Source organism: Trichomycterus rosablanca, chromosome 1 (genome assembly GCF_030014385.1).
Source record: "Trichomycterus rosablanca isolate fTriRos1 chromosome 1, fTriRos1.hap1, whole genome shotgun sequence".
Classification (NCBI taxonomy): Eukaryota; Metazoa; Chordata; class Actinopteri; order Siluriformes; family Trichomycteridae; genus Trichomycterus; species Trichomycterus rosablanca.
This window is the reverse complement of record NC_085988.1, coordinates 86,878,237-86,891,693: the sequence shown is the minus strand read 5'-3', so window position 1 is coordinate 86,891,693 and position 13,457 is coordinate 86,878,237. Positions and strand designations below refer to the sequence as shown.

General features: G+C 40.7%; 1 pseudogene; it reads right to left on the bottom strand.

Moving 5' to 3' along the window:
• Positions 1-12,913, bottom strand: part of LOC134330960 (scavenger receptor cysteine-rich type 1 protein M130-like) — a 42,273-nt pseudogene extending 29,360 nt beyond the window's left edge.
• Positions 12,914-13,457: the final 544 nt, after the last annotated feature.

Below are 13,457 nucleotides of genomic sequence, written 5' to 3'. Positions count from 1 at the left end.
TAGTCCCACAGTGGGGAAATTCACTATTTAAATTAAAGAAACATGTAAAATATTAACTAGATTAACGATTAAATATGAACAATTGTGGATAGCATTAAAACATAATCTCTTAATCATTAAATACAGTTTATAGTAATCTATGAGAACAGTACAGTTTACCTGAGCACATGACTGAAGCATCATTATGATGATCACAGTAATGGTTCCCCCATCCTGCTGATACACAGTTCTTCAGTGTAGATTCTGATCCACTACAGGTCACATTCTCCATCCAGATTGGTCCTGATCCTGGTCCAAAGTGAGCATTACCCAGCACAGCTACAGCCTCCCCACAGTCCAGCTCTCTACACACCACTGCAGCATGTGTCATACTCCAGCCTGCACCACACACTGTTCCCCACTGTCCATCATGAAGAACCTCCACTCTCCCAGCACAGTGACTTCCACCATCCACCAGCCTCACACTTCCTGTACAGTAAAGGATTTGGGGTGGAGTTGTGAAATTTTGATTACAAAGGAAAATTTTCAGGTTTAAGTTTTGCTTACTAATTAATTTGCTTTTTAGAAATGTCATGACTAAAATCAGGCAAATTCAGAAAGTATTTAGACATTGTTAGCCAACTTTACTGTGTTGTGGATTTAATAGAATTGATTAGAATTTATATAATTACATTCTTTACCACCAATCTACACTTTATCACCAGAATGACTAAGTGAAAATGTAGTTGATCAAAAATCAAAAACTAAAATCACTTATTCACAAACGTCTTCAGACTGGTTTCTTAAATTTTTCGTGGTCAGGTTCATCCTTTTGGCTTTAGTTGTCCTTGAGGTGTGTGGAAAAATCAATTGGAGTCCACATGTTGCAATTATAATTGATTGAACATAGTTTGGGAAGGTACACCTTGGTCTATAAGGGCCCAAATTGTACACTGCACTGTCAGGACAAAAAACAAACCGTAAACTCTCTGTACATCTCCACCATTACATTGTGGCCAGGCGTAGATTAGAACGGGGATATAAAACAGTTGTAGCTCAGTGGTTAAGGTACTGGACTAGTTGCTGGTTGCTGGTTCAAGGTTGCTGAACTAAGGTTGCTGGTTCAAGCCCCACCACTGCCAGGTTGTTATTGTTGGGCCCTTGAGCAAGGCCCTTAACCCTCAATTGTTTAGTATACTGTCACAGTACTGTAAGTCACTTTGTATAAAAGCATCTGCTAAACGCCGAAAATGTAAAACAATATCTTAGTTGTTGAGAGTTCCCAGGACCACAGTAGTCTCAATCATCTGTAAATGGAGGAAGCTTTAACTAAAACCTTCTTAGAGTTGATAATCTGGCCACATTGGGAATCATTGCTAATACCATCCTTACTGTAAATCATGATGGTGGCAGCATTACACTTTTGAGGTGCTTTTCAGCAGCAGAGACAGACAAATGCAACCGAATACTGGAACTTATTTGAAGAAAATCTCCTGTAGAGCATAAGCAAACTCAGATTACAACAATAACCCAAAGCATACAGCCAGTACAACACTGGAGTGGCTTTAAAGCAAGTTTCTAAATGCCCTTGAGTGGCCAAGCCAAAGTCCAGACTTAACAAACATCTGTGGGGAAACCTAAAAATAGCGGTTCACAGATGTTCTCCTCGCAATCTGATGAAGCTTGAGAGGATTTTCCATAAAGAATGGAATAAACTGCCCAAATCCAGCTGTGCAAAGCTTGTACAGATGTGTCCAAGAAGATTTGCAATTGCTGCCATATGGTCTAAATACCTTTCTAAATAAAAGTCTGCAGTTGGTGATTTTTTGTAAATTTTCAAAAAAAAGAAGTTTCACCTTTTTCATTTGGGGTGATTAAGTGTAGGTTGTGGTAAAATGATAAAAACAGAGGTAAAAACACACGCTGGAACCAGAGCTGGGATCTCGAATACATCTGTTGATGTTAATATGTTAATAGGCTGAGCATTAACATCAACGATTGGCCTGTTGTTCAGATATGGGCGGGACTAAGCCGGATGGGGTCTCCCTCCTATAACTGGTGCAACTACGACCTCTGCTGGCTGACTGATGGCTCCTGTACAGAGATGAGAAAGGAGTGCTGTCAGGGTGTGTCTCTCCATACACTGCACTGCACTCGTCAAAGTGTAGGTGATAAGATGTATACGGCTGCTGCCCACGTGTCGGAGGGGGCGTGGGTTAGCTTCGTTCTCCTCAATCAGAGCAGGGGTCGACATTGGTGGAGAGGAAGTGCCACACAATCGGGTGATTAACCGTGCAAAAGAGGGAGAAAATGCATAAACAAAATATATTTTTAAAAAATGATAATTAATATTTATTTAAAATCACAACACAGTAAAGTGCAAAAGGTCAAGGGGTCTGAATACTGTCTGAATCCACTGTTTGCTCCGTTCTCTCACGTCCCAAAAATACTCTATTAGATTTTATTGGATTCACGTCTGGGATCATTTAAATATTTACGCCTTTATCCAAAGCGACTTACATTACAGTCTACAGTCTGAGCAATTAAGGGTTAAGGGCCTTGCTTAAGGGCCCAACAGCAGAGACCTGGCAGTGGTGGGGCTTGAACCAGCGACCTTCTTGTTACTAGTCCAGCACCTTAACCACTAGGCTACGGCTTGCCTACAATGACTTCAGCTATGGCTGGAGTCATTGTTATTGTTCATAAAACCAGTTCAAGATGGTTTTTACATTGTGACACTGTATTGTTTACATCTGCATGATCTTGCAGGAAGTCACCAACATAAGATGGTACCTAAAAATATATATTTAAGCAATAAAACACGAGCCGAAGGCAAGTACCGTAGATCATCACAGCCGTGATGTTATTCACGATAACACACGACCTCGAGTGTTCTATTGCTTTCATACAACAGTTTTTACAAAATAAAGAAAGAAAATAAATCAAAGAAGCCCTGAATTTCATAATAAATATGCTTTAATATTGACAAAACCTTCCACCAAAAAGTAGTTCAAAGTATTAGTGCAAAAACTCATTTCAGGGAGGCTAGAACAACAAGAAGAAAAGAAAAGTCAAGAACCTCCGAAGGGAAAAAAATAAAAAATAAAAAACCTCTTGCACACACCAAAGGATTATGGGTGATAACAGAATTGTTATGAGCTGCTAACTGGGCTATTAAGCTAACTGTTCGCGTTACAAACACATTAATGTTCCCTACATAGTGCACTAGATTGTATATCAGATCACTGATTTATGTTCCCTACATGGTGCATTAGACAGTGAATTAGACAATTTATTTATTTTCCCTACACAGTGCACTAGATTGTGTATCAGATAACGGATTTAAAACACGTTTGGGAATAAAGGCTGTGTCGGCTGCGTGCGCGTTTATGTGCATGAAGCTTGTCATTAATGGCAACGCGTCTGCGTAGTAATACCATTGTGGTGTGAAATCAGCACGGTTAGAACGCTTCTCAACCAATCAGAATGTAAGGTCGGAACTAACTGTTGTATAATTAGCAGCAATAATCAGATTGTGATCAAACCATGCTTGCACTGTAAACACTGTACTGTAAGTTGGGTCCATGTATTTATGCTGTTTTATGCCACATGAACGTTTAATTTGCACAATGAAGCAGAAATTAAGATCCAAAGCTGACTTCTGCTGTTGTAGTTCATTTGCCTGAAGGTTTGACATGTTGTGTTCCTAGATGATTGTCTCGATTATAACGATTGTTAAAAAAATTAAAGAAATGCCAATCAGTGAATGTAGTTCAATGTTATTTATGTAAGTGTGTGTGTATTCAAACCCCAATTTCCAAAAAAAAGGGAAACCGTGTATGTCATAAAAAGAAGAATCTGTGTTTTCAATGTTTTCACTCATTAACTTGTAAATAAATTAAATTGTAAGTGGAAAATCAAAACCCATTTATACCTGCAACACACTCCAAAGTGGTTGGGACAGAGGCAAAATAAGAGTGAAATGTTGATAGGATACTCAAGTTGCAGTGTTCTTAAATAAGCAAGTGAGTTGGTAAAAGGTAAGGGATCAAATTTATGAGATGAGGATCCTTCAAAAGAAAAGTCTGTACAAGCAAAGATGTATCATGGCTCACTACTGTGTTTTAAACTTCATCAGAGAATCATTAATCAGTTCAAAAAGAACGTTTCTTAATGCAAGATTAAAATTTAGTCTTTCACCATCTAGATAGTGAAAAGATTCAGGGAATCTGAAGAAATCTTAGTCTGTGGAGCAAAGCTAAAAACGACTGTTAAATGCTTGTGAGCTTTGAGCTCTCAGACGACACTGCATTAGAAACCGTCATGATACTGTGGTAAATACAGCCACATGAGCTCAGGGTTACTTCAGAAAACTTAACACGGTTTGTCACTGCATTAAGAAATGCAACCTAAAACTAACTTTTACACAAAGAAAAAGTTGCACATCAGTTCTATACAGAAACACATCTCTGTTTCTGGGCCCAAGTTAATTTCAGATGAACCAAAAGAAAGTGAAACCGTAGTGTGGTCTGATAAGATCACAGTTTAGCTTGTGTTTGGAAAAAATGGACATCTTGTTCTCAGTGCCACAGACGAAAAGATTGTTATAATTAAATCTGACACAGTATGAAAGTGCATCAGTGCACACAGCATGGTGACCCGCACATGTGTGAAGGTCTGTTTCCCAGAAAGTCCAACAGATTTCAAATTACAGATTCCTCTTTGTACTGCATTTTACCAAATGTCCAGCTTTAATAATAATAATAATAATAATAATAATAATAATTAATAATAATAATAATTAATAATAATAATAATAATAATAATAATAATAATAATAATAATAATAATAATAATAATAATAATAATAATAATAATAATAATAATAATAATAATAATAATAATAATAATAATAATAATAATAATAATAATAATAATAATAATAATAATAATAATAATAATAATAATAATAATAATAATAATAATAATAATAATAATAAAGTGTCTGTGATTTGTTAAATTCAATGTTGGGTCTTACCAGCACACACCAGTCCCACATCACTGGAATGGGAGCAGGTGTGGTTGGTAGGTGATGTTGGACAGAAGTGAATCTGAGACTCGTTTCCTCTACACTGAAGCTCCTCTGTCCACACTTGATGTTCTCCTCTACCAAAAGCAGCAGCTCCCAGCACCTCCACAGGAAGTCCACAGTCCAGCTCTCGACACACAACCTCTGAATCCTGCTGGTCAAAGTCAGCATCACACACTGTGTACCAGGTCTTCCCATGATGCACCTCCACTCTCCCAGAGCAACGAGAACCTCCACCAACCAGTCTGACTCCTGAAATATTATCATGAGAGAATTTAAAAGCACTTCCTTAAGCTCAGTAACTGTAGAAACACATCAATGCTACCAGATATATTGATAATAAAATGTGCACAATAAAAGTATGTCTTTCATTCTCAACTAAATAATCAGCTAGCCCCCTCTTTTTCAGATATATGATATAACTGTATATTTGAACAGTTATACTTCTTGCAAATGAAATGGTAAATAATATTTATGATGAGTAACAGGTAAGTAAACTTGGGCCTTTACTGAGCCTGATTTACATTTGTGGCATTTAGCTGACGCTTTCATCCAAAGCGACTTACAATTATCGCTGAATACAGGTTCAAGCAATTGAGGGTTAGAGGCCTTGTTCAGGGGCCCAACAGTGTCAACCTGGCAATGATGGGGCTTGAACCAGCAACCTTATGATCACTAGTCCAGCACCTTATCCACTAAGCTACCACTGCTCTTGATCAGAGTACTTGGTGTGTGTGTATTTATTTATAGTTGTAATAGAAAAAAAGTGTATAAAGTACCAACCTGTATATAAATATATATGTGATAATAATAATAGCAGCAATAGTAATAATCATACGTTTTGTTATTGGTTTGGCGCGTACCGGATTTGAACTGCCACCCTTTAGCGTTATCGCTCAGTGACTTATAAGTGCACCACTGAGAATGTGAGAACTGCTGGAGAAACCACTACGAAAGGTGGTGAGAAAGTAAGGCAGAAAAGGACAAACAAAAGAGACGCCAACAACACATGCTCAAACAAAAGAAAGTTCTTAAAACAAAAATAAATCACAACTCAAATCTTCCCGTGGAGAAATACTGTAATTCTCTTTTGAAAATGTGAGGTGCTTGTGTAACAAAACTGCAATACATTAACGGACGAGGAGAATTAAGCTTCTGACTTCTACAGCTCAGCAATCTACCCATATTTTTCTTTTAGTATCTGCTCAGCGATTTTCTTTTTACTTTCTTTCTTTTCTTTTCTCTTTCACATATACCCACCTTAGCATTTGCACTGAATCAATGGGAATTCTGGGAATTGGAGTTCTCAACCCCAGATCCAGCAGCTCTTCCTCTGCGCTGCTCAGGCCTCCTGATGGTGGCCGACTGCATTGGTGGGACTCTTACAGTACTCCCTCCCCTAGGGGCGGCTCCTGACGTCTTCAATACAGTGGCCCTGTCACGCCGGAATTCCTGGATTAATTCCGGATCCAGTATCTGGCACACCGGGACCCATGTTTGCTCCTCAGGCCTGTATCCCTCCCAGTCCACTGGATACTGGGTGCTACCTCTGACTCGGCGAGAGTCCAACAAACAGCGGACTGTTTACACCATTGAGCCTCATCTATAAGACGTGGTCCAGGAGAAGTGGTGCCCAGTGCCGGGGCACTGAACACAAAAGGCCTGAGGTGCGACACATGGAAGGTGGGGTAAAACCTCATACCTGGTGGCAGGCACAGGGGATACATCACCGGATTGATGCGCCGCTCCACCTTAAAGGGCCCCACAAAGTGGGGTGCCAATTTGCAAAACTCCACCCTGAGTGGCGGGTCACGGGTGGACAGCCAGACACACTGGCCAATGTGGAAGGTCCGGGCGTCACGCCGCTTGTGATCTGCAACCTGTTTCCTGGCTGCAGTGACCGCTTGCAGGGATGCACATACCTTCTGCCAGGCCCGACGGCAACGATAAACATATTGATCGGCAGCTGGGACCCCTACCTCCCTTTCTTGCTCCGCAAACAAGGGTGATGGATACCCAAATTGGCACTCAAAAGGTGACATGCCCAGGGAAGAGTGACAAAGTGTGTTATGGGCTTATTCTACCCATGGCAGTTTGTCCGCCCAGGAGGCAGGATTATTAGATGTCAGGCAGCGTAACATTTGGCCTAGGTCCTGGTTTACCCTCTATGTCTGGCTGTTTGATTCCGGGTGGAAGCCGGACGCAAGACTTACCATGGCTCCATCTGTTGGCAGAAGGTTTTCCAGAACCAGCTTGCGAACTGCGGTCCCCTGTTAGACACAAGGTCACTGGGCATCCCGTGTACCCTGACCACATACTGTAGCAGGAGATTGACTTTCTCCTTGGTGGTCGGAAGTTTGGGCAGAGCCACAAACTTGCACGCCTTGGAGAAGCGATCCACAATCACCAGGATCACCGTGGTAGACGGTGGTAGATGGTGGTAGACCCGTCACAAAGTCCTAGGAGATGTGAGACCATGGATGTGCTGGAATGGGCAACGGTTGAAGGAGCCCTGGGGGTCGGGACCTACCTGATTTGTTTCTTGCACACACCTTGCAAGAAGCTATATAGGCACGGAAGTCTCTCCAAAGTGCCTCCAAAGAAACTTCAGTGAGGTCCTGAGAACGTGTGTCCTGAGAACGTGTGTCCAGAGAATGGGGAAGAGTGTCCCCACTGTATGAGCTGCTGATGGACCGATGTGGGGACATACTGACGTCCACAAGGTCCCAGAAGGGGTCTTCTATCCCCCGGTGGAGGGGAGCCAGGATTTGCGGAGTGGGTATGATGGGCTCTGGTGAGGGATTAGGGTCTGGTGTTCTTGGAACCTGGTCTGTATGACAGAAGGAAATGGAAGCGACCAAAAAACAAGGCCCACCGGGCCTGTTGGGGGTTCAGTTGCTTCGCCTGCTGTATGTAAGCCAGGTTTCTGAGGTCTGTCCAGACCACAAAAGGATGTTTGGCCACCTCCAGTCAGTGCCTCCACTCCTTTAACGCAAGCTTGACAGCTAGGAGTTCCATGTCTCCAATGCTGTAGTTGCGTTCTGCTGGGGTTAGCCTGTGGGACCCCACCTGCATGGCCATGGGTTGGGTGCGATGGGTGACTGAGCCTGAACCCACAGCCCAGCCATCAATGACAAGAATGGGTAGTGGGTAGTCCAGGGGCTCGACCGGTAGTCCCAGGCACAAGGCAAATGAGGAGTCTATAAAGCTGACGGCAGCCCCAGAGTCCACAAATGTCGGTGTGCTGTTGAGGGGCCCATGACAGGGTGACAGGAAGGAGAAGGCCGGAAGTGGGGGAAGCTGCATGGTCTAGACCCGACCCCCGGCTGATCGGGGTTGACCCTTCCTTTTCCTGACTTGGCAAAGCAGCAGTCTGTCCTACACTGGGCGAGGAGTGAACGGGCCGTGAGCTGGGCAGACGGGTACCTCCCAGTTGCATGGGCTCCGGTACCTCATGTGGAGGTAGCAATCGCTCAGGCGAACCCTGAACGCTTTGTGCTCGCTCTCGGGCTCTCTGATGCAGGTGGTTGTCTAGGCGGATGCACACCTCATAGAGCGCGGACCGGGTGGAAGGCAGGTCACAAGTGGCCAGCTCATCTTTGATCCTGCCGTTGAGCTCCCATTAAAATATATTGCTAACAGTGCCTCCTCATTCCACCTACTCTCTGCCGCCAGAGTGCGAAACTCAATAAAATAATCTGCTACTGAGGCCCAGCCTCCTTTCCGCCAACAGGTTGGTAAACTGTTTGACATAGCGCATCCGTAAACGCCTGGCTGGTAGCAAAGTCTGGGGGAGTTCTGTTCCCAAAGGGTGGTGGCCCAGGCCAGCACTCTGCCTGTGAGGAGGGACACCATAAAAGCAACCTTTAATCGCTCAGTAAGGAACCAGGATGGCTGCTGCTCAAACACGAGTGAGCACTGCAGCAGGAACCTCAGTCCAGTTCCCCTGCATAGCGCTCAGGAGTGGTCACTTGGGAGTCCTCTCTGATTGGAACTCTGTTTAACAAGTGAGAGGACACCTGAGGGAAAGGCTGTTCTGTAGAAGCAGCTGCTGCCTGGGCTGTTTCAGCTTGGCTCTTAACTAACAGCGTCAACTGCTGCATCATCTCCTGCAGCAGTTGCTCATGGTGGCCAATAGCTGAGCCCTGACATTGCAGGGCTTCCTTAAAGTGCCCCAACTCTGCTGGGGCCATGTTGGTCACTACGTTCTGTTACGGGGAGTGGGTGGCGATGGTGGACCCAAGTGCAGAATACTTGGTGTGTGTGTGTGTGTGTGTGTGTGTGTGTGTGTGTGTATTTATTATACTTATAATAGAAACAAAGTGTATAAAGTACCAACCTGTATATAAATATATATGTGATAATAATAATAGCAGCAATAGTAATAATAATAAGTTTCATTATTGGTTTGGCTTGCAGCGGATTTGAACTGCCAACCTCTAGGGTTATCGCTCAGTGACTTGTAAGCGTGCCACTGAGTAGGATGTGAAAACTGGTGGAGAAACCACTACGAAAGGTGGTGAGAAAGTAAGGCAGAAAAGGACAAACAAAAGAGACGCCAACAACACAACAACAACTTAAACTCTCCCCCAGGCTCCAGTGGAGAAATACTGTAATTCTCTTTTAAAAATGTGAGGTGCTTGTGTAACAAAACTGCAATACATTAACAGACGAGGAGAATTAAGCTTCTGACTTCTACAGCTCAGCAATCTACCCATATTTTTCTGCTCTTTTCCTTTCTTTTCTCTTTCACATCTGGGTCATTCCTAAAGCTCAGTGCTTTTTGTGTCCCCAGTATTGATCATTGTATTAATTAAGTAAAATTTTAAACAATACAATTTCTAAACATCTTACTGAAATAATGAACACTTTCAAATACTAAGCACAATGTTTTCTACCCCCCCCCCCCCCCCAAATAAAATGACTGTATACATACTGTTTATATTTGTTAGATAGCAGCACCATGATCCCCAGTGCTGTACATTCTGATTTAGTGATTATATGTGAGGTTTAATCATGAAAATATCTTTAATACTGTTTAAAAGCTTTGATTAAGTTCCTCTAAACCCTGGATTTATTTTCTTTATGAGTTTGATTTTATTGCTGATTATGAGGGTTTTTCACACGTCCCTCAGGTTTCTGTCCATTACTACTGTCTCTTAAAATGAAGAGCTCTTTTACATACTGACATCATTTCCTGGAGCTCACATGATCTTTCTGGAGGGAAAACAACTGTGGAAGATGAGCAGCTTATTAAACTTCTCATTTTAATGTTGTTTTTACACATTTTATCCTAAAAGTCTTACATGGTCAACCACAACATGTCCACCCTGTTATGGGATATATGCAGTGGTGTATAGTAACGAAGTAATAATACTTTGTTACAGTACTTAAGTAGTCTTTTGAAGTACTTGTACTTTACTGGAGTATAAAAAATTTCAGCAACTTTCACTTTTACTCCGTTACATTCGCTGTATGTAAATTCGTTACTGGTTACTACAGAATGAAGGTAAATGATGTGAGATGTGTGACAGACTGCACGCTGGTTTGGTGAATCTGCGCCTGTAAATTAGACTGTGGTTTAACACATTACTGCGCATGTGCAAACGTTCTGTAAAAGCTGTCTGAGTTTTCTAAAGTGCGTCGTTCACCCAAAGACACGCAAATATGGAGATTTCAGAAGCTCCCCGTCCAACACACTGATGTAAGTTAACAATGATTAACAAAGTAAAGCTGCAGCATCAGCGGTTTTTTAAATATTATTAGCATTAACATTGTTCAGATATCTACCTACCATTTTTACTGATTACATTCGAACCACAAATGAAACGTTTCATAAATCATTACATTTGTTTGGAATTCATTGACTGCAAAACTCATGAAGTCCATTATTTTTAAAAAACTCACCTACAGACAGATATTTCCTCAGATAACTTCTGTATTAGACCAGTAGAGGAGAGATTCATGGTGCTGAGGAACATGCATCTTTAACCCTTTAATGATCTCAACTCATCCAACTTATTATTCATGATTTTTCAGCTGTTGGCTTCAAGTTAGAAATTGTGTTTTTTTAAAGTAAGAATACCAATATTTTTAGTTTAACACATGCCACTCAGTGAGTAGATACAGCCCAACAAGATTATTTAAATACAGCTTATTTTACTCAAATATTTAAATTATTGGTTAACAGATCATTAAAGGGATAAAAGTGCCACAGGTTTTGTTCAACTCTCTTGAGTTTTGCTTTAAATTAATTATGCCAAAATTATTTTGTGGTTATTGAAATATACTACCCAAATAAAAAATGGGACAGTATAGAAAATGCAAATAAAATAGATGCAGTGTTTCTTACATTTACATCGACTCACATTCTAAAAACGTTGGAACAGGAACATTTAGGGCTAGTAATAAGTTAAAGAAACAACTAAATAATGTCATGATTTCAAACAGGTGATGTCAACAGTTAATTATGATCATGAATTGGCACAAATCATGTTCAGATGAAAGGAAGAAAACAGGTTAATTGTTAAGGTGGTTTACAGGCTTAAAAGAACAATCTTTATATTTAAAATGACCTCTTCCATTTATACTAACAGCATTTACTTTTACTTCTACTTTTAATACTTAAGTACATTTAATATCAAATTACTTTTGATACTTAAGTACATTAAACATCAGATACTTTTAGACTTTTACTCAAGTAATATTCTAAAAGGTGACTTTTACTTCTATCAAAGACTTGTACTTTTACTCCAGTATGGCCTTCCGGTACTTTATTCACCACTGGATATATGACAAAAAGCAATATGATTTCATAATTTTAAGAATAATCACACTAAAAAGCAGAGAATTCTTTGTCTTCACTTTTATGCTAGCATGGTTTTTCTCACTCGCTAGCTAATGGCTAATTGTATGTCAGAAATGATCATCTATCAGTTTGCCTTCACACATAACTTTTAAGATGTAGACAGACCAGCTTTACCATTTATCAAATCAAATGAACTAAAGCCTAATAATTGAATTCAGTCTTCATCAGATAGCATTTTATGTTAGGTGCAGCAGATTCAGAATAAAGATTGGTGTTGGCACTAGGGCCGATGTGATGAACAGTTGAGGAGATAGAGTACAATCACAATTCAAACATGACATTACTCACTTGTATTAACATTTTGCTCATCTCTAAATGACTGAATGGCACAACTCTTAATGACATGATTAAGTTGCTCTGAGTTGAAGTAGCCATGTTGACCAGATTGCTAACTGCCCCAATTATCCCTACACCAGGTTATGTATGATGCCAGCACGTAAGTGCTAGCCCTCCCAGAACCCATACAGATTGCATTGCAGAGGCTACAGTTGGAGAAATGCCTTAATATGAGAGTCTATCAGAGCAATCTGGGTGATTTTCAATGTGTGTGTGTGTGTGTGTGTGTGTGTATCCTGTGATGGATTGGCGACCTGTCCAGTGTGTTTTCTACCTTTCACCCAGTGAATTGTACCCACTGCAACCGTTAATAGGGTAAACACAGTAAATGAATGAATGATAATAACAATAATAATAATATTCAGTGATAATAATAATAATAATAATAATAATAATAGTGATAATAATAATAATAATAAAAATAATAATAATAATATAGTAATACAATTTACCTGAACAGTTTACTGCAAGTACTTCTTGACAATGAGGAACCGCCCACCATATAGGTTTACAGAACTTAAGCTGTGATGCACTGCAGTCTAATTTATCCAGCCACAGTGATACTGGTGATTGAGACTGGGTAACACCGAAATCTACAGCCTCACCACAGTCCAGATGTTTACACACCAGTTCAACAGCATCTACTCTCCAGATATTACCACACAATTGTAGCCACTGATCCACAGCCAAAATCTCCAGTCTCCCATTACAGCGACTTCCACCATCCACCAACCTCACCTCGACTAAACAGCAGTGAGAGAGAGAGAGAGAGAGAGAGAGAGAAAGAGAGAGAGAGAGAGAGAGAGAGAGAGAGAGAGAATTTATTTTGACAAAGACATAAAAAACTGATCATAACTTCTTATCAGAACACAGAGATTCATCATAATGAAATGTTTGGAATTAATGTAAAGAATATTCTTGAACATTAAGATCCCCCCCGTCCTCTGTACAGTAGCTACGTTGAAGGTAACAGACTATGGACAGATTTTTGAGGTACAGTGTATCACAAAAGTGAGTACACCCCTCACATTTCTGCAGATATTTAAGTATATCTTTTCATGGGACAACACTGACAAAATGACACTTTGACACAATGAAAAGTAGTCTGTGTGCAGCTTATATAACAGTGTAAATTTATTCTTCCCTCAAAATAACTCAATATACAGCCATTAATGTCTAAACCAC